Source organism: Canis lupus, chromosome 27 (assembly GCF_048164855.1).
Source record: "Canis lupus baileyi chromosome 27, mCanLup2.hap1, whole genome shotgun sequence".
In the NCBI taxonomy this organism is placed as follows: Eukaryota; Metazoa; Chordata; class Mammalia; order Carnivora; family Canidae; genus Canis; species Canis lupus.
This window is the reverse complement of record NC_132864.1, coordinates 21874303-21894372: the sequence shown is the minus strand read 5'-3', so window position 1 is coordinate 21894372 and position 20070 is coordinate 21874303. Positions and strand designations below refer to the sequence as shown.

Here is a 20070-nt window from a genome sequence, read left to right as displayed (position 1 = left end):
CAAAGATTTTATCACACCTGTGATTTATCTTCTTATTCTCTTAATAATGCCTTTCGCATAGTAGAAGTTTTTAATTTTAATGGAGTCCAACTTGGCAATTTATTTCTTTTGTAGATCATGCTTTTGATATTGAATCTAAAATGTCATCACCCACCCAAGTTATCTAGATTTTCTATTGTCTTCTAGGAGTTTTATTATTTTTATTTTTAATCTTTCCAGGAGTTTTATAATTCTGCATTTTACAGTCTATGATCCATTTTGAGTGAATTTTTGTGAAAGGCATATTATCTATGTTTGGAATCTTTTTTTTTTAATTTTTGCATATGGATGTCCAGTTGTTTCAGCACCATTTGCTGAAAAGACTAGCCTTTCTCCCCCAAATTGCTTTTGCCCCTTTGTCAAAGATCAGTTGAGCATATTTGTATGAGTCTATTTCTGGCTCTCTATTCTGTTGCATTGATCTTTTATGTATTCTTTCACCAATACTACCTTGTCTTGATTATAGTTGCTTTATAGTAAGTCTTGATGTCAGGTAATGTCTGTCCTCCAACTTGGACCTTCTTTGTCAATATTGTGTTCACTATTCTGGGTATCTTCCCTCTCCATATAAATAAACCTTAAAATCAGTTTCTCAATAGCCACAAAATAACTTGCTGGGATTTTGATTGGGTTGCTGGGATTTTGAATGGGAATAATTTTCCTTTCTTTTGCTTATTCTAATTTTCTAATATCTCTTCAAAAGCTTGATTACCCAGTGCATGGACTTTTTAGAGCCTTCAAATCTGGGTCTGGATTCTAGTTCTGGTATTTATTAATTTAACAAACTTTTTTTTGGTGATGTTAGCTATGTACTAGGCATTATTTGAAGCAGTTTACAAAGATTCACACATCTAATCTCTGTTACAACTTTAGAGTCTCCATTTTACAAGTAAGGAAACTGAGACACCGAAAGGTTGATTTATCAGGGAGAAGTGTAGAGAGGATATGTGGCAGACAGCTTTAAGATGGCCTCCTTTGATCGATGATGCCACCTCCGGTGTTCTTATCCTGTGTAATTCCTTCCCCTTGAGTGTGGGTAGGATCCATGATTTGTTCTAACCAATGGAATATGGCAAAGGTGATTATTTTGCATAAGATCATAATGTCCATCCTGCTAGCATACTGTCTCCCTTGCTGGCTTTGAAGAGGCAAGTTGCCATGTGTAGGGGCTCATATGATAAAAAAAAAAAAAAAAAAGGCAAGAAATTGAGACCATCAGTGTGATAAGCCTTCAGAGACTGAATATTGCCAACCATCAGATGGGTTTGAAAGCAGGTCCTTTATAACACTCAGGTGAGACCCAAGCCCTTGTCAATGTCTTGATTGCAGCCTTATAAGAGACTCTGAAGCAGAGTCTAGACTCCTAAGCCACTGTGATATAATAAGTGTGTGTTGTGTTAAGCCTCTAGGTTTGTGGTTATTTACTTTGCAGCAATAGAAAACTAGTACAGGACATAAACCAGGAATCCTTTCTGGTTTATCCATCCAAATCCCATACACTCCACCTTTCCACCTTGCTGTCTCCCTTCTTCCCAGTCACAGGGCTTTGGGCAAGCTATTCAATCTATCAGTCTTGGTTTCTTCATCTATGCGATGAAAATAAAAATAATTCCAAATTCATATAAGGTTGCTATTGGAGATGAAGGAGAAAATCGAAGATCTTGGTAAAATGGTGGCCATTCAATGGAAGTTATCCTGTTGTTGAACCTCACAGCATCTGGAAGGGCACACGAGTTAAAAAGAATGCAATCATACACTAGGAAGCTGGTCTCAAACTAAACAGGGGGTCCAGAGATTGAGGCAAAATGGCTTTTCCATTCTATTCCTTTGGGTTCCCCTAGAATTCAGCTGTGTCTTTTCTACTTGGCTTTTGTTCATCTTCTCTCCCTTTGCTCACATTCCCTTGCATCTTTCCACCCCCTCTTCTCCTCCTGTGTCCCATCTCTCTCCCAAATCAGCACAGAAGGTGACAATCTCAAAATTTAAAATTGCCCTTGGAAATCCCTTAGGAGCCATCCTATTACAGAGTTACATGCTATGTCTCACTAAATCTTCATCTAAAATTGGAGCTGAGGACTATTTATTTGGTTTCTGTTAGGAATCATGTTAATCTACGTCTGTCTGTCATCTATCTATCTATCTATCTATCTATCTATCTATCTACTTGTGATATATTTATCTAAGTAGGTATATTATATGTATCTGTGTGTCTTTAAGCTGTAGAACCACCTTCAGTGTGACAAAGATATCTTCACCCTGAGAGACAAGTAGGAAATGACACTAACTGGGAATTTGATAAATTCACATTTCTCATCTCATGCCTATTCTGGGGCATACACTTACTGAGTGGAATAAGGGAGCATAATTATCAGCACACTTGTGTTGATATTTCTCTTTTTATCTTAACTTTTGAGGCTCCCACTAATCGTATTTCATCAGTTCTAATTCTAAGCACACTATCAGTTCTAAGTACACTTTTTCTAATTTTAACCTGTCTGAAATGGAGATGCATTTTCCAGTCTGTTGTCCGCCAGCCAGCAGGCAGGCACAATGTGGTTCCATTCCCCATGTCCAAGCAAATTTGGTCATAGCTGTTCATATTGCCGTCACTTCCACCAAGTTATACACACTGCCGGTCCTTCACAGGTTGATTTTAATTGCTGCTTAAAATGTCTTTGAAAAGATTACACTACAATATGATCTGGTATTGAAGTGGAAAGTTTCCGAGTACACAGAAAGGACCCCACGCAGAACAGTCGAGTGGAAGTTTCACATTAGTGAAAGAAATGCTTGTCTTTGGAGGAATGACTCCAGTTTTAAATGTTTTGAAAAGTAACAACCAAATTTTACTGAATGCCTAGAAAGTAAAAGACCACTGTAGGTGAGTCTGTATTGCATTTTGTCACCGAGATTTGTGCAGGAGTATTCCTTGTCACACACCAAGCCAGGCAACAAGAGGCAAGAAAAATTGCCAAATCCCTCAGCAAAGATGGAGGGAATTTTAAATGAGGCATGGTGTGACTAATTTAGGTGTTGAAAAGGACTATAAAGGCATCGGTTGGTAATTTAATTACAAAAGTTTATAAAAATTTTTTTTTAATTTTACGAAAAATAACCGTATATCAAGATCAATGATGGAGTGATAAGGGTGCCTGGCTGGCTCAGTTGGAAGAGCATGAGATTCTTGATCTTCAGGTTGTGAGTTTGAGCCCCACACTGGGTGCAGAGATGATGAAATAAAATAAAATAAAATAAAATAAAATAAAATAAAATAAAATCTAAAAAACTATAAAAAAACAAAAGATCAATGATGAGTTTAATGAAAGACAGTTGAATTCAAGTTAAATTTCTGTGATACAGTTCCAATTTCATGATCAATGAATTCTTGTGGTATAACAGTGTATTTTTAAAAACCTCTAAGCAACTCCCTCTATCTTTCTGAAAATGTGTCCCAACAAGAGGTAGAAAAGGGGGGGAAAAAAGATTTCAAAATGAAATCTATATGCATGTGTTTTATGGACATGCAACAATAAGCAGCAAAACTGTGTGTTTCCATTAATCTGGAAAGAAAGCATGAGTGAATGCAACTGTTTAGTTGCTGGGAGGGATGCTTACCTCAGCTTTGTTTATAAGAATGAAAAACTAGAAATAATTTACCCGTGTGTCAATAGGAGTGAACTTAAATTATAAGACATTCATATAATGGAATTGTAGAATAGGCATTAAAGACGAAGTCAATGTTTATTGGTATTAGAAGGTATTCATGATACATAATAATAAAAAGGAGGATACAAGCCAAGCTTGATACCATTTTTGTAAAATAATAATCATCATAATAGTAGCGATAGGGTCTCTATATTCAACACATGAATGTTGAAGAGAAACAAATGAAATATAATAGTAGTTGCCTCCTGGAATGCCTGGGTGGCTCAGTTGGTTAAGCATCTGCCTTCGGCTCAGGTCCTGATCTGGGGCTCCTATGATTGAGCCCCACGTCTGCCTCCCTGCAGAGCTCCCTGCTTCTCCCCCTCCCTCTGCCCCTCCCCCCAACTTGGGCTCTCTCTCAAATAAATAAATAAAATGATTTTAATAATGTAGTTGTCTCCTTCTCCGAAAGGGGGAATGTGATTTTTATTTTCGTCTGAGTGTCTGATTCTCCTTAAAAAAATATTTTCATATAGTTAAAATAATAAGAAGAGGGGGGAAAAAAGGAATTGATATAGATCCTAGGAGATAAATGAAGAGGAGCCGCGCCAGCGCAGGCTTCCTCTGTGATGTCTCTTTAGATGTCCATAGGCTCCTATTCCAGTAATGACTTTGTCTGCTGGAAAAAAAAAAAAAATCCTAATCATGCCATTAATGAAAGTATTTTGGTGGCAAATGTTTTTAGTTTAGTAAACTAAGACGGCAGTAGTGGAAGCCCCCAGTGTGTGTTTGCATTTGGGTGGGGAGGGCTTTGCCAAATTTGTGAATACTCCAAGCTTGGGTGAGTTTTTCTTTCTTTTGTCTTTCCTCTCCCTTCCCTGCAGGAGGGAGGAAGCTTTTGTTTTGGCCACCAGCTATGTCTTTCTCAGTGGGTGTGTGTTAAGAGACTGCAGCAGGGAGGTGGTGATTACTGGAAGTGGCTCTGTTTGGGACTGAAGATTTGTGGCCCCCCCCCCCCCCCCCCCCCCCCCCCCCGCCAACATTCATATGTTGGAGCCCTAACAACCCCCGCCCCCCGTGTTTGCAGATGGGCCTCCAAAGGAAGTAAGTATAGCTAAATGAGGTCATAAGGGTGAGGCCTTGATCGGATAGGATCCGTGTCCTTCTAAGCTTACTGTGTGTGTGAGATTGCACGTATGCATGCATACGCCCCTGCAACCGAGGAAGGGTCCTGTGAGAGCACAGTGAGGTTGCAGCCCTCTGAAAGTCCAGAAGGCAGGTCTCACCAGACAACAAATTAGCAGCACATTGATCTTGGGTTTCCTAGTCTCCAAACTGTGAGCGCTAAATTTCCACTGTTTAAACCACCTAGTCAGTAGTATTCTAGGTGACCCTGCATCCATTCTGGCTGCCTCTCTCTCCAAGACGCTGAGATCGCTCCTGGCCTGAAGGCAGAGACCATTATTCCTGATCAACACTTGAGATGTCTGGACCCTCATCCCCTGTGTAGCCCCCTCTTCACCTGATTCCTTTATTAAAAAAAGATTTATTGGGATCCCTGGGTGGCGCAGCGGTTTGGCGCCTGCCTTTGGCCCAGGGCGCGATCCTGGAGACCCAGGATCGAATCCCACATCAGGCTCCCGGTGCATGGAGCCTGCTTCTCCCTCTGCCTGTGTCTCTGCCTCTCTCTCTCTCTCTGTGACTATCATAAATAAATAAAAATTAAAAAAAAAAAAAAAAAAAAAAAAGTTGAAAAAAAAAAAAAAAAAAAGATTTATTAATTTATTTGAGGGGGGGGAAGGGAGAACATGAGCAGGGGGAGGGGCAAAGGGAGAGCAAGTAGACTCCCGATGTGGGGCTGGATCTCAGGGTCCTGAGATTGGTAACCTGAGCCAAAAGCAGGAATTGGCTTCCTAACTGACTGTGCCCCCACCAGACACCCCTCACGTTGATTCTTTGAGTCTCCTTTTCTTCATGCCAAGAGCATTCCGACAAATGAAACTGAGCATTCTCATTGCTGCCTTGTTCTGCTAACGCTGGACTCTCTACCTGGGGTTCTGGGGTGTCATCCCCTTTCTGCCCCTTCCCCCTGCCCACACAAGTCTCTTCCTGCTCCTGCCTCATGATCATCACAAGGTGTGTGTGGAGGCCGAGAAAATTAAGGCCATTCCACCTCAAGTTTAGCATTAGCACAAGTACAGCCACCTTAGGCCCCTGTGAATAAGAGCTGAACTTTACAGGAAAAACTGCAGAATGTCCTCGGCAGAGAATCCCATATCAGAAAGACAACAGAGCTCAGAATGCCCTAGGCAGAGAAACCCATATCAGATCTTAAGAAACTCCTCCACCCTTTCCCCCATATTGGAATGAAAAAAAAAAATTCCTCTACCCCTTCTGAAAATCCCCTAGACCAGCCATAAAAAACCCAGCTGTAACCCACTTCAGGGTCCAAGCCCCTGCTCTGCTGTGTGTAGTATACTTGGACCCAAGCTCGAGCTTGTAAATAAACCCTCATGTACTTGCACCGGTGTCGGCTCCTTGGTGGTTTCTTGGATTCACAATCTTGGGCACAACAGTGTGTGTGCCTGTGTCACTCAATGGGCCCTTGAGTTGGTCTGTTCCCTACCAGGAAATGTGTCTTATCCTTCATTTTGATGTTGTTTTGGAATCTAGGTGAGGTTTGGTGGGGTGAGGTCTGGGGCCGTCGACCAAGAAAGAATTCTTGAGACATCTTTGGTGAAAAATGGTGGTTTTATTAAAGCACTGGGACAGGACCCATGGGCAGGAAGAGCTGCTGCCCGAGGGTTGTGAGGAGTATCTGATTAGGAGAAGTGAGGCTTTCAAAAGAATTTCTGTATGCTAAAAAACCCCTACAAGATATTGGAGGCCTTGCCATTGTTGAGTTAAAGTTGTTTTTCCCTGTAATAAAGCATTAACATTAAGATAGTTGGGAGCTTCCTTCTGGAAGTTAGGTTACTGATAAGAATGCTTTTTTCCTTGTAAATCACTAAACCATTTTGTAAATTGAGGGAGACTCACGTCTATAGTACTATAATCTCTATAAATTAACTATTTGTTTTTCCTTTCTCTTAGCTTTAGGGTAGCCAGGAGTGCCTGAGTAATGTCACACATACCCAACCTGGGTTGAGGTGGGGGGGTGGAGGTGGATAGATGGGTGGGGGATGTCAGCTTGTGCTTTGTCCTCACTAGCCTTCTGTTCCCTCATCAGTTGTATCCCCAGCACCTAGAAAAGTCAGGCACATAAGATGCACCCATTAAATATCTGTTGTAGAATAAATGAATGAAGAGGAATGAGTAACATAGGAGTGCCTGGCCCCTAACAACCCCAGATTCTTGGACCTTCTGAAATAATCTAATGCAGTTTCCAAAACTCATTGCTTTCTGGATCCCTCAACACTCTTAAAAATTATGGAGGACCCCAAAGCGTATGTTTGTGTGATTAGATCTATCATTAGTTACCATATTAGAAACCAAAGCTAACAATTTTTAAAAGTATTTATTTAAAATCCATTTAAAAACAGTAATAGGCCCATGAAATGCTCAGAGAGGGTATGTCAGTTGTCCAAGATCACACAGTAGGCCAGTAGCAGAAACTGGGATTCAAACCCCGAGTTAGGGTTTGAGTTTTGGCTGAGTCCATTATTCACATTCTCAGAGCATAACTAAACGCTTGTGAGTTGAAAAAAGGAGAAGAGGTTAGGTTTCTCCCAAAATGTGGGCTTCCCTCAGAGTTGATAGAGGGTAGGAATACCCCAGCAGGTCAAAGAAGAGCTGAAGGGTCAGGACTGGCTCAAGTTGGAGGTGAATCTTGGTGGATTTCCCTCAGACTTCATAAGAGATGCTTTGAGGCCAATCCACCAAATATCAAATCCATGATATGTAGTTCTCTGAAAAATCAAGTTGCTAACGACCAGTTGCTCAAATTAGTCAAATTTTCCAATTTTCCAAATCTCATTTAAGGAAAATTCTCATCGAATATAGTTAATGAATATCAATATACTCCTCCTGAATATAGTCAATGACTACATTCTTCTACATATGGTGTTTTAATATGCTCACTGATACTACTCAATGAATTTATACTTCTTGAATACTCTTAGCCCCAAATTTATTCAAGATATTTTAATTATATTCAAGATTCTAAGATATTCAAGAATATATTTTTCATTAGAAGATAGTTATAAGAAAGCTAAATAGCTCCCATGATATTTAGCTTTAGACAAATTGAGCTGGAAATGCTGCTGAGAATATATTCAAGACCAATTTATTAAGCAGATCATATTCATAGTCATTGGAAATCTTTAAGAAAGCCAGTCTTCAAAGCATGTTTGGCAAATACAGCAAGCTGATGAGTTGGTGGTCTGGTTGTTAGCATGTGTCAGGCCAAGGCCTCTTGTGCCCATCTGGGGCCATACATCTCTCAATTCTGTGGGAGATGCAGGAGGAAGAAGTCCTATTACAAGACTATGAGTCATGTCTGGACCCTCAGAGGATAAGAAAACATTGTGTCCCCAAACACTACCTGGACCCATTGGTCACCTTTTTGAGAGGGAAAAACACAGAAGAGAAAAAGAGAAAGAGGGACTCATGTGGGCTGCATCATACTGCCGAGGACTTTGTAGGCATTATTTCTCTTAATCAACCCAAAGTTATGAAAATTATCCCTTTTGCTAATGAGGACATTGAGCCTCAGACATGTGAAGTGACTGGTCCAACATCATCTAGTTATTCAAGGTCAGAGTGCAGGTGTGAACTCGGGCAGAATGGATGTGAACTCAGGCAAAGTGGGGATGTGAACTCAGGTAGTATGGGGATGTAAACTCAGGTGGAGTGGGGAGGTGAACTCAGGTAGTATGGGGATGTGAACTCAGGTGGAGGGCAGCTTGGGTGGCTCAGCGGTTTAGCACTTGCCTTTGGCCCAGGGCATGATCCTGGAGTCCCAGTATCGAGTCCCACGTCGGGCTCCCCACATGGAGCCTGCTTCTCCCTCTGCCTGTGTCTCTGCCTCTTTCTCTCTGGATTTCTCATGAATAAATAAATAAAATATTTAAAAAAAGATAAACTCAGGTGGAGTAGGGAGGTAAAGTCAGGCGGAGTGGGGATGTGAACTTAGGTAGTATGGGGATGTAAAGTCAGGTGGAGTGGGGAGGTGAACTCAGATGGAGTGGGGATTTGCACTTGGGCAGACTATGCATTTGGACTCAGACAGTGAGATTTCAGAACTAGAGGTCTGTGCCATTGGACTATATATTCTCCCACGAAGATGAAAGGGAATCAGTGAACAGAGAAACAGACATTGGAGGTGCAGGGCTTTGCAGCGAAGGAATCTGGGAGCTGTAATGGGATTTGATGGCATGTCCACTTGGATGTTAGACGAACCAAGAGAGGAAGCAGGAGAGGAATTATGAGTCCCATGGACAAGCCCCCTTTCCCTTCTCTTTGCCATGTAGAAATGAAAATGATAGAAATTCTGATGATCTCCTGGTCTATTTGTTTTCCCATAGTCATGTGTCCCATAGTCACTTAGAGCTTGGATCCAGCTATATTATGTTCCCTGAAATATAAAAAAAGCTAAGCACAAAGAACCATGAGAGAGGAACACTAGCCACTGGCATAGAAGCTTGCACAGCTTCCAGCAGCAACTTTATAGAACTTTTCCAAAATACTCACTTCATTCTTTCCAGGAGAAAAAAAAAAGCCCTTTAATTTTGTTCTTTATTATCCAAGTAAGATGCACACTGCATGCATATTGCTGATAAACAAACAGACAAGACACATGTAAGCTAAAATACTAAAATAAAAATCACCAATAAATCTTCCCTCCCCTAATCCAAAAAAATCATTGTTAATAATGGATATATTTTTCCCAGGGCTGTAGTTTCTATGCAATTTTCAAATGAGATCATATTGCACATGTTATTTTGTAACCTGAATGTATTTGTAACCCTGAATGTATTATGATCATATTCATAAGAGCCACTTCACATCATTTTTATTAATTGCAGATTTGTGATTGTTGATGACTTTATTCCCTGTCCCCAAAGAGGTGAGAGATGGGGAAACATTTTGGGCCTACCTAGGGTGCGGCTTGCCAAATCAGGGACCCTCAGACGGGACATTAGAGGGCTTTACTGGGTGGATCTTTAAGCCACCTGCAGTCTCCCCTTGGCTAGTCAGGGCTCAGGAGCCTTCTGATGGGGAAAATTTGGGGAGCCCTTGCAATAATATTCCACCAATGTCGTGAGGCTGTGAGCAAGTGCCCTCACTTTCTTAGGCTCCTCTGTTGAAAGAGGCTGTTTTGAGAATTGTATGTAATAAGACTGTTGGGTGCCCAAACAGGACCTGCTCCTTCTCCCTCTGAGCTCTGTGGATCTAACACAGACACTTCCATTGACACTGGAGGGTCTGCAGAGCCCTCCCAAGGACAATGGAATTTAGTGGTGGTGTTCCTCCAAGACAATAATGTTTGGCAGGGCACAGCAGAACTTGGCAGGACTGCGTGACTGGGCTCCTCTGAATGGCAGGAATTTGGCCCCGGTGCCCTGGGCCTCAGCATTCTTTTTTTCCCCATGGGCTGGCTTTCCTACCCCCAAGTCCCCCTCTTCTGCTTCTGGCTTGGTGTCCTTCGCGGTTCCCAGCTGTGTCTTTTTGCGGAGACCCAGAGAGGACAGGCTCAATGCAGTGGATGTACTGCTGGTGATAATGGGAAGTTGGTGAAGCCCTTGGGTGGTGACCTGAGGCTGGACAACCTTTTCCTCGATGTCATTTAGCATTTGAGAATAATTGCAAAGAACAGACATCCTCCAAGTAGTCATTTTCCTATGCAAGAGAGACTCCTCCAACAATAACTTATTTCTAGCCAGTTAGTGAGATAATGTATATGTAAAAACCTCACCCCAGTGCACATAGGAAGCATTGCATATGTGCTATTCCTATGCTTATGGTCACTTTTAAAGGCATAGAAAGCATGAGGATCCTGCATCTGGGCAATGGTGGGGAGGGAGTCTGAGGCCCTCTCTCCACTCCCACTCCTCGGGCAGGATGCATGCCAGGGAGTATTTTCATACCCCCTCACTGCCTGAAGACAGCCAGGGTGTCACCAGGCAGATAAATGTGCTCATCCTCTCCCGCTAAAATTGGCACGTCCGGTGTGGAGTTTCGATGATTTATTTACCAGTGACAGTTCTGCTCTGGGGTGGAAGTGCCCTGGTTTGCGGAGTGGTTCATTCATTTGTCTTTGTTGGCAGTCCAGGCCCGTGGGATCCCCATCTCAGCTCCCACCAATGCCTTATTCCTTCCATATATTGCTGCTCTCATTGAGGCAGGGAAGATAAGGAGTTCATGGTGTGCTTGCCTTCCCACCTGCAGAAGCACCCTCTTGGGTCTGTTTTGGGTGGGGGTGGTCCCTCGAGATGGTGCTGGAGGTGGGAGGTATATGTGGCATTAGAGAAACCACATCTTACAATCATGGACCTTTTTAAGATGCCACGGGGAGTCAGATTGCTCTGGGCTCAAATGCTGTCTCTGCTGTTTATTAGTTGTGTGGCCTCAAGCAAATGGCCTGACCTCTCTGATCCTTGAATTCCTCATCTGTTATGAGGGAATAATAACCCGCATTTCCTGCTCTCTTGTGAGGATAGAATACGTAAAGCACCTGACACATAGTAAAGTGAGCCTGACATATGTAGGAAGCTCTTAATAAAAGGCAGCAGTTATTCCTATCTTCATATACTCATTATTATTCCCCTGGGCTCAGAGCTGGTCCCTGGAAAAGAGGGAATGTGTTCCCTTTACACTTTTGACATACCAGAGGGGGAAACAACTTCTAGGAAAAGCCAGACAGCTGGGATGAAGGTCCGACTCCCTATGCTTTCTCTGTGTGAGATCTTGAGGGAAGGTACTCTGAGCCTCTGTGTTCCCATCTGTAAAATGGAAAGTAATTGGCTTCAAGGGCATTCTGTGAAGATCAACTTTCTTCTACCTTCATTACTTGCAAAATGCTTTACGATTTACAAAGGGTCGTGACAGTCATTATCTGATAACGGATTTTCAACAGAGATACTCCAGCCCCAGGGATGGAACATAAACCCCGATTCATGAATAGAGAAACCAGGGCTCAGGGAAGGACAGCAAATGATACTGTCCCAACTCATATTCATTCACTTAACCAATATTTATGGAGTGCTTACTGCACACCAGCTACTGTTTGAGGTGCTTCAGATACGTTGATGAGCAAGACAGGCAAAAAAAATCCCTGTCTTCACAGAGCTTACATTCTAGGGGTGTGACATGGATGGAAAAAAAAAACAATGGAAATAATAAATACATTATTTATGTAACATGTTAGAAAGTGGCAAGTCTTGTGGAAAGAATATATCATGACAGGAGGCTCAAGAATGATGGATGAAGGAGGGTGGGCTGCAGTTTTAAAGAGGGTGTTCAGGATGAGCCTCATTGAGAAGGTGACAGCTAAGCAGACGCTTGAAGGAGATGAGAGTGTCAGCCAAGCAGATGGAGGAAGAGAATTCCAGGCAGAGAGAATAGCATGTGCAAAGGCCCAGAGGTGGCAGCGTGCCTGAGGTATTCACAGAACAGAGAGGGGTAGAGTGGGGAAAGTGGAAAAGGATGAGGTTGGAGGGACACAGAGGTAATGCAATGTGCATGCAGAGAGAATCCTTTAGGGCTTTGTAGGCATAATAAGGACTACAGCTTTTACACTGAATGAATTAAGGAGTTATAGGAGGGTTTGAATAAAGTTGAGCCATGGTCTGAGAAATATTTTTCCCAGGATCACTCTGGCTATTGTGGATGAATTGACTGTGGGGTGTCCATCAGTGGATGGATGTATAAACAAAATGTGGTCTATCCATACAGTAATATATTATCATATAGCCATTAAAAGGAATGAAGTTCTGACACATGGGTGGATGAAACTCGAAGACATGATGCTAAGCGAGAGAAGTCAGACACAAAAGGACAAATATTGTATGATTTCGCTTTTACGAGCTGTCCAGAGTAAGCGCACTCACAGAGATGGAAAGTAGGTTAGAGATTACGAGGGACTGGGGAAGGGAGGAATGGGGAGTTATTGCTTAATGCCTGCGGAGTTCTGTTCGCAGTCATGAAAAGGTTTTGGAAATAGATAGTAGCGATGGTTGCACAAATTGTGACTGTCATTAATGCCACTGAATCGTGTACTTGCACAAAGGGTGAAATGGCAAATTTTATTACATGTTTTATTTACCACCATGAGAGTATTTTCAAAAGACTGATTGTGGGGACGAGAGTGGAAGTGGCCTCTGCTGTAATGTCCGTGGGCTCAGATCAAGGTGGAGGTGGAGAAGAGGTGAGAGGTACTCAGATGCCAGATATGCTTGGGAGTTATGGATTTCCTGAAAAGTTGCAGGTAGAGCTATTGATTCCCAGCACCATGTTGGAAACTGGGTCTCCAGAACCTTCCCGAGGACCCCAGGATCACACAGCAAGTGTGTTATACTCACTGCGGGTCATGCTCTTCCAGCTGCCTGCAAGGTTTCCTGCTCCTGGTCACCCTGCCAGGACTGGGAGGTGGATTCCTCTGGTCCTTCGGGGCACATGGTGGTAACTATGTAGAGTGGATGTTCTGGGCTGGAGCCCTGATGGACGTCAGCCGCCCCTCAACCACCGTCACATCCTGGGCTGGCACCAACGGTCCTGCCCTGGTGGTTCAGCTATGAGTTGGCAGGTCCCTTCTGTTTGTTGCATCACTCTGTTGTTGTCTTGGAGATGAGCTGCAAGGTCATGAGCCCAGTTTAGGAACTAGGTGGAGCTAGGTGGAGCAGATGAGCTCATGAGCAACACTGTTGCTGTTTGCAAGGGGGACCTTAGTAACCGGCCACAGAGAGATTGGCCCAAATCTTCCTCCTCTCGAATTCGGGCACCATAGACAGGGGGTCCTGGGGAACTCAGCATGGGTTATGGTCTCAGACAGTCCTGGGTTCAGATTCCAGCCCTGCCTCCTACTTCCTGTGTGACTTTGGGCAGATTGCTTCTCTTCTCTGATTCCCCATTTCTTCCAGTTGGGATGATACTACCCAACTCTGGGACTTCTAAGGGTTAAGGGATAAGTAGATGAATGAGTGTTGTAAAGTGACCACAGCTAGACAAACAAGGACTCATATGACAGAGGACATCAGCATATGGACCATGCCTGGTGACAGGTTGACAAGGAGGGGTGTATATGATGCCATGTTCTGAAGAGGCAGAGAAAGGGAGAGAGCCGTTTGCAAGAAGAGGTACTGAGTTCTTTTTTGCCCAGGTGGAGCTTGAGAAGTCCCTGCATGGAAATGCCCAGGAGGCATTTGGGGCTCAGGAGAGTTGATCTGGGCCAGAAAGAGGGACTGGGTGTGCTAGCTTAGACAAGATGGCTTAGTGGAGCAATAGGATGTGTGATGATCCCAGGGAAAGCATGGGGGAGCTTAGGACAAGGTTCCCAGCACCACTGCATTCATGGGATGGTTCCAGGAGACAGGATCAAAGAAAGAGGTGGAGGGATTTGCCCAGTGGTCACAGGAGTCAGTCATTGAGCTGGACTGGATGTCCAGGTGTCCCCTTACAGGTGGCAGGGGAGATGCTGCTTGGCCCATCATCTCTCCCTCTCTTTCTGTCTGTCCCTCTCTCTCACTCACTATGATAGCAGCTGGCGATTGTCATTTTCAAGTGAAAGAAATAGACTTTAACTAATTTAGGGGAAAAGGATGTGGTATAGCTCGTATAATTGAAAGAAAAGCTAAGCATTGGACCCCAGGAAGGACAGGAATGGGGCTGCTCCAGGGATCTAGCAAGTAAGAAAAATGAACATCTCTTCAGGGTACTGTCACTGGGATGAATCAGATTCAGCTATTTTCCATCCTTGAGTCTCTGCAAAAAGTTTCAAATTCCCACGAGAGAAGCCCTGATGGCTTTAGCTCGGGACGGGGCTCTTTGATGGAAAATCCCCATGAAGCCACACATAACAGTGAGGATACCCCAAAGATATACGAAAGGGCCCCAGATGCTGCCAGGTGGAAGCCATTGGTGCGCACCCCCGGGGCCTGCACGGAGGCTCTCTGGGGTTTCTGCAACAGGGCTCAAAGGGCATCCCTGGAGGAGGTAAGACTTGAACACAGATGAATGGGATTGGCCACCTGATTCATTCATCACTGCCCACTTACGCCTGGCAGGATCCCAAAGGGATGAGACAGCAGGTGGGACGGGAGAGCTTTAATGAGAGGAGGAAGAGCAAAACAAGACCCTCGCCATTCAGACTAGTAATTAGGGATGCAAGCAGGGGATAGGGGAAGGTGTCCACACTGCCTGGCTTTTTATATACCAGGAATTGCTCTAAGTATTTTACATATCTCAACTCATTTATTCCTCACCACATCTCGACAAAGCACCACATCTCTACTCCTTCCTCACCTCTATGGTGTTGCCCGTGAGCCCAAGGCACAGAGAAGTTAAGACATTTGCCCAGGGTCACCCAGCTAGTAAACGATGGAGCAGAATTCAAACTAGGGCAGTCCTGCTCTGCAGTGTGTACGCGTAATCATTTCACTCTACGGCCCTGCAAATCCCATGTCGTAGGAGAGGAAGGGAAATCTGTGTCAGGTGATCTGTTCCATCAAAGTGTCCCTTATGAGAATCAAATCCTGGATTTAACCACTCAGTTTGCTTTTTTTGTCTCAAAGTCAATATATTCTCTCTGCAGAATATTTGGAAAACCCAGAAATGCACAAAGGAAAAAAATAACTTGAACACCACCTTTTTTAGAAAAATAACAATTAAAAAAATATTTATTTATTCACGAGAGACACAGAGAGAGAGGGAGGCAGAGACACAGGCAGAAGGAGAAGCAGGCTCCATGCAGGGAGCCTGACATGGGACTCGATCCCGGGTCTCCAGGATCACGCCCTGGGCTAAAGGTGGCGCTAAACCGCTGAGCCATCCGGGCTGCCCGAAAAATAACAACTTTTATGCAAATTTGTAACAACTACATAACTAAAATGCAGCTGTGATTTTATATTTCTTGTAAATAGATGATCATACACACTGATTAGCTGAGGCCAACTTTTCCCTTGTCCTATTGCTGTGACCCTAAATCAGTTTTAGGAGCATAATAGTTAATGGCTGCATACTTTTCCCCTCGTATGGAAGTACCCTCATTTGTCCAACTAACCCGTGTAGTGGATCCATATTGTCATTTCCAATTCTCTGTGAGTATAAATGCAGCAGGCATTGCCGGTGGTCTGCTCAGAGTTCTGCGTCTTTAACCGTCTGTGCACCCTCCTCGCCTCTGCTTCTGGGTGGGTTTGCATCTGTGACTCTTCTTTGCAGAACCCCTCTGGGGCTCCTAGAACCACTTTGCTCACAGGGTCAAAGTGTCTGCATCCCCCACTTCCATCCCGAGGGCAGACCGTAGCCAATGAGCGTTGGCGTGGGAGACTTAAAGCCCAGATTCCTTGACTGGGTTGGAACACATTCTGACCCGCTCTCCACTCCTTGACAGGGATGCTGAGCGACAGCATGCAGCAGAGGCGATGTCTTGCCATTTTCAAGGCTGGATCACAAAAGACATGACAGGCATGCCTCTCTCTTACGTCGTCTCCGGGATCACCTGCTCCGAGGGAAGCTAGTGGCCGCATCATGAGGACACTCAACCAGCCCCCTGGAGAGGCCCACGTGGTGAGGGACAGCCTGGAGAGTGAGCTCGGAGGCAGACCCTGCAGCCCTAGTCAGGCCTCCAGATGACTGGAACCCTGGCCGACGTCTTGACTCAACGTAATGAGGCACTCAGACCAGAACCACTCAGCTGAACTCAGCTGAATTCCTGAGACTTAGAAACTGTGCCATAGTATTTATTATTTTTGGTCAGTACGTTTTAGGGCTCATTTGTTATGCAACAAGAGCTGGCGGCTACACTTCCCTTTTGCATGTTCACGATGCACCCTGGCAGGCCAAAGGAGGGTGTCGAAGCTGCTCTATCCTGGCACTTTCCAAAACTGTTTGACTATAGAGCCCACCCCACTCCCCTTTCTTCTGATGGAACTCACTTTGGGAGCTGCCAATCCAGTGTGAAATCTGGGACATATCCAGCAATTCTCAATTTCTGTCGGTTCCGCAAAGACATTATTTGTCCTCCAACAACGGTGTCTGTGCTGGCTCAGATCTGAGGGTCTGGCGGGCGTGTGTGCGTGCACGAGCATGCACAGCTATCGGCAGTAAGCTCTGTCATCCTGTCTGCCGTGGGTTTTATAAGCTGTCACTGTCAGAACCAGAAAAGGCCAGTCTGTCATGCATCTCTGACACTGCACGAACAGGCATAGGAAAAATGAAATCATCCCGTGATATCAGGTCACTCACGAGGCCTCGTTTCCAAGACAGCTGGCCTTTGCCTCTCCTCTGCTCTCACTGCTCTCCTGAGCTGCTGAGGTCACATCTTACTGTAGTTTGCAAACTTTTTTGCTCATCTTCGCAGCCACCCTCTGGAGGACAGGCAGGGTGGCAATGAATGAGTCCTGCTTTAGAGATGAGGAAACAGAAGATTAAGGGTTCTGTTTTGCTTTGTTTTTTTGTTTTTTTGTTTTTTTGTTTTTTTTCCCCAAGACACACATCTACTTGAACCCACGCATTATTCCCTTTGCCAGGAGCTCTTAATCCTTCCCACCCCTCCTGCTCCCTGGGTCAGATAACACAGTGCAACGGCACCTGTCTGCCTGAGCCTCTCTTTCTTTTTTGTTTCTCTCTTTTTTTTTCTGCCTGTGTTTCAAACTGTCTTAGCCACTCTGCCACTCCCACCTGTGGGGCCTTGGGCACCTTTCTGGATCATTGCAGTTTGGCTACAGATTAAATGGAACAATGGATGTGAGGAGCATATAGTAAATATTCAGTAACACTATTATTAATAATACTAATCCTTCGGGTTTCAGCTCTGACATCATTTCTTCCAGGAAGCCCCAGGTCACCGTCACCATTCCCACTGTATCTGGGCAGAGTCTAAGCCTGCTCTGGGCTCCTGCTGAGCGGCCTCAGTCTCCAGTGGTCCCTAACCCTGGCTGCAAATTACAATCTCCTGGGGAGCTTTTAAAATATATCTCTGCCCGGGCTTCATTCCAGACTAATAATATCAGAATTTCTCGAAGTATTTCTATAGCATGAGCTTACCCTTGTTCTTCTCTTGGGCCAGTGAGGGTGCCTAGAAGCTGGGTGTCTGGGCTTCAGCCTAGGAGAGAGTCCCCATACTTCCATTTGGGGCCTGGATGGGGAAAAGTGTGAACCCAGGCAAGCAACATTGCCCACCTGTGTCTGTCCTCAGTTTCCAAGTCTTCCAGGGAGGAAAATGCTATAGTCTACCGTTAGCATGTTCTTGGCCCCTTCCTTCCCACACTGTTCTCTTTAAAAAAAAGAAAAAGAAAAAAGAAAAAAAAGAACACTTTCCATGGTTTTGCAGGATAACCAACAACAACGGTGATGACAATAGCTGATATTCTGAGAACCCGCTTTGCCCTAGGGACTGTGCTGACAGCTGAGGGGCTACAGCCATCCTCCTCTTTTCGTTAAACATGACATAATTCAGATCTCAAAGTTGCATTGACAGGTTTCTCCTACAGTACAATACAGGTTCATTCCTGGGCAGGAGGTGGGCTTGGCCACTGAGATTATGGAGATGTGGTGTCACAGTTACCTCTAGACCTTTAAAATACCTTCCATGTCCCTAATTTCTGCTTTTCTTCTCCGAGATGGAGACACTGGGGACTGGGAAGCAGCTGGGAAAATGTCCAGTGGCTCAGTAACCCACCGTGGGTCCCTGGACGACCCTGGACTCAGTTTTTCAGGAGGGACCCTCCACACCTTACTTACTATGGTCCTACCCTGTGTTGGCACCTGTGGGCTAAGCACCACACACACACATTTATTCCTCATCTTAGCCCCAAATCAACATCATCCACTTTTGTGAATAAAGAAATGAACACTTGCAGAGGTCAAGGGACAAAGTCACGTGCAGTGGTGAGCAGCAGTGCTGGGGTCAGAACTCAGATCTCTGTTGGTCCCCCTGCTTCCCGATCTCAGAGCCCATGCTCAGAACTGCCCTGGGACCTGCTATTTTCTTTACTTCCTCACTTACTGCCTGGGACCCCACTACCCCCACGAGGGCAGATTCCTACATCTGTCTAGTTCTCCAGTGTCTAGTGCTGTACTGATACAGGGTAGGCTGGGCAGGGCAGAGTAATATTCAAATCTTTGACAACTGGGAGGCCCAGGGCACTGACTATTCAGAATAGCCACTGGTCCAAAGGCAGCTGCCTATTCTCAGAGGGACTGGCAGGGCAGGGAAGGTATCTATATTTTAGAATGTAACTTTTATTATTATTCAGTCATGGCCAGGCTGAACGACCAAGAGAGATGTTTGCTATTCAAAGAATAGCCTGTAGGGGCACCTACCTGGGTGGCTCAGTGGTTGAGCATCTACCTTTGGCTCAGGTCGTGATCCCGGGTCCTGGGCTCGAGTCCTGCATCAAGCTCCCCATAGGGAGCCTGCTTCTCCCTCTGCCTGTGTCTCTGCCTCCCTCTATGTGTCTCTCATGAGTAAATGAATAAAATCTTAAAAAAAAAAAAAAAGAAAAAGAAAAAATAGTGTTATACTCACAGCTCCCAAGAGGAGAGGGCTTGCCACACCAGAGTCAGTTTAGAGGCAGACGGAATAGGCGGAAATATGAACAAGGAGCTTTTACTGTGGTTTCTGCAAGAATGAACAGGTGAGGCAGAGTAGGCAGGCTTAGGTTTGGCTTGTTTGAATAATTTCAGCCAGCGTTGGGGCGCAGGGGCTGTCTCCTGGCATCTGGCACCTTACCTTGGATGATCAGGGCCGGTGGATAGTGGCTTGGAGAGTTAAGAGTGTGATGAAGAATGTGGTTGAAGTGTGGGCTCTGGATTGGTTGATTTTCCCATGAAAAGTGTGCCTGCAGGTGAGTCCTTTACTGTGTGGAGGAATTAGCCAAGCTGGAGAGGGGTGGTCCCTCCAGAGTCAGCAAGCCCTCAGGTGATCAAAGCATCAGAATAAAAAGACATGCTTAATACAGGCCAGGACAATGGGGTCACCTTGGAGGCTCAGGAGGTGTTATTTATCAAGTGACAAACACTGAAGGATTTCAATATTTGGACACCTGGAGTCCCGTATCTGTGCATGCAATTGAACTGATGAAAGGCAAGAAAGGCATTGGTAATACACCGTGAATTGCTGAATTGGGGGCACTAAGCCTGGAGTCCTCCCCCCATCCCGTGTATCTCAGTTATCCCTGGAGAATGGCCATAGCTGTTGCACGTGGCTACCTTCCCCTTTCCCTCAGG

General features: G+C 44.7%; 1 long non-coding RNA gene across 19 annotated transcripts; it reads right to left on the bottom strand.

Annotated features, from left to right (window-relative positions):
- Window positions 1–6426: 6426 nt before the first annotated feature.
- LOC140619404 (uncharacterized) lies at window positions 6427–13456 on the bottom strand. Of its 19 annotated transcripts, none has more exons than XR_012019312.1 (7): window positions 13206–13456; window positions 11513–11627; window positions 10293–10395; window positions 9376–9457; window positions 8617–8728; window positions 6819–6928; window positions 6427–6603 (listed from the first exon to the last, which is right to left on the bottom strand). It is a non-coding gene; the product is annotated as an uncharacterized lncRNA (long non-coding RNA). The 19 variants fall into 19 exon arrangements; XR_012019317.1 differs by having other exon boundaries at window positions 8617–8720; XR_012019315.1 differs by lacking the exon at window positions 6819–6928 and having other exon boundaries at window positions 13206–13455.
- Window positions 13457–20070: the final 6614 nt, after the last annotated feature.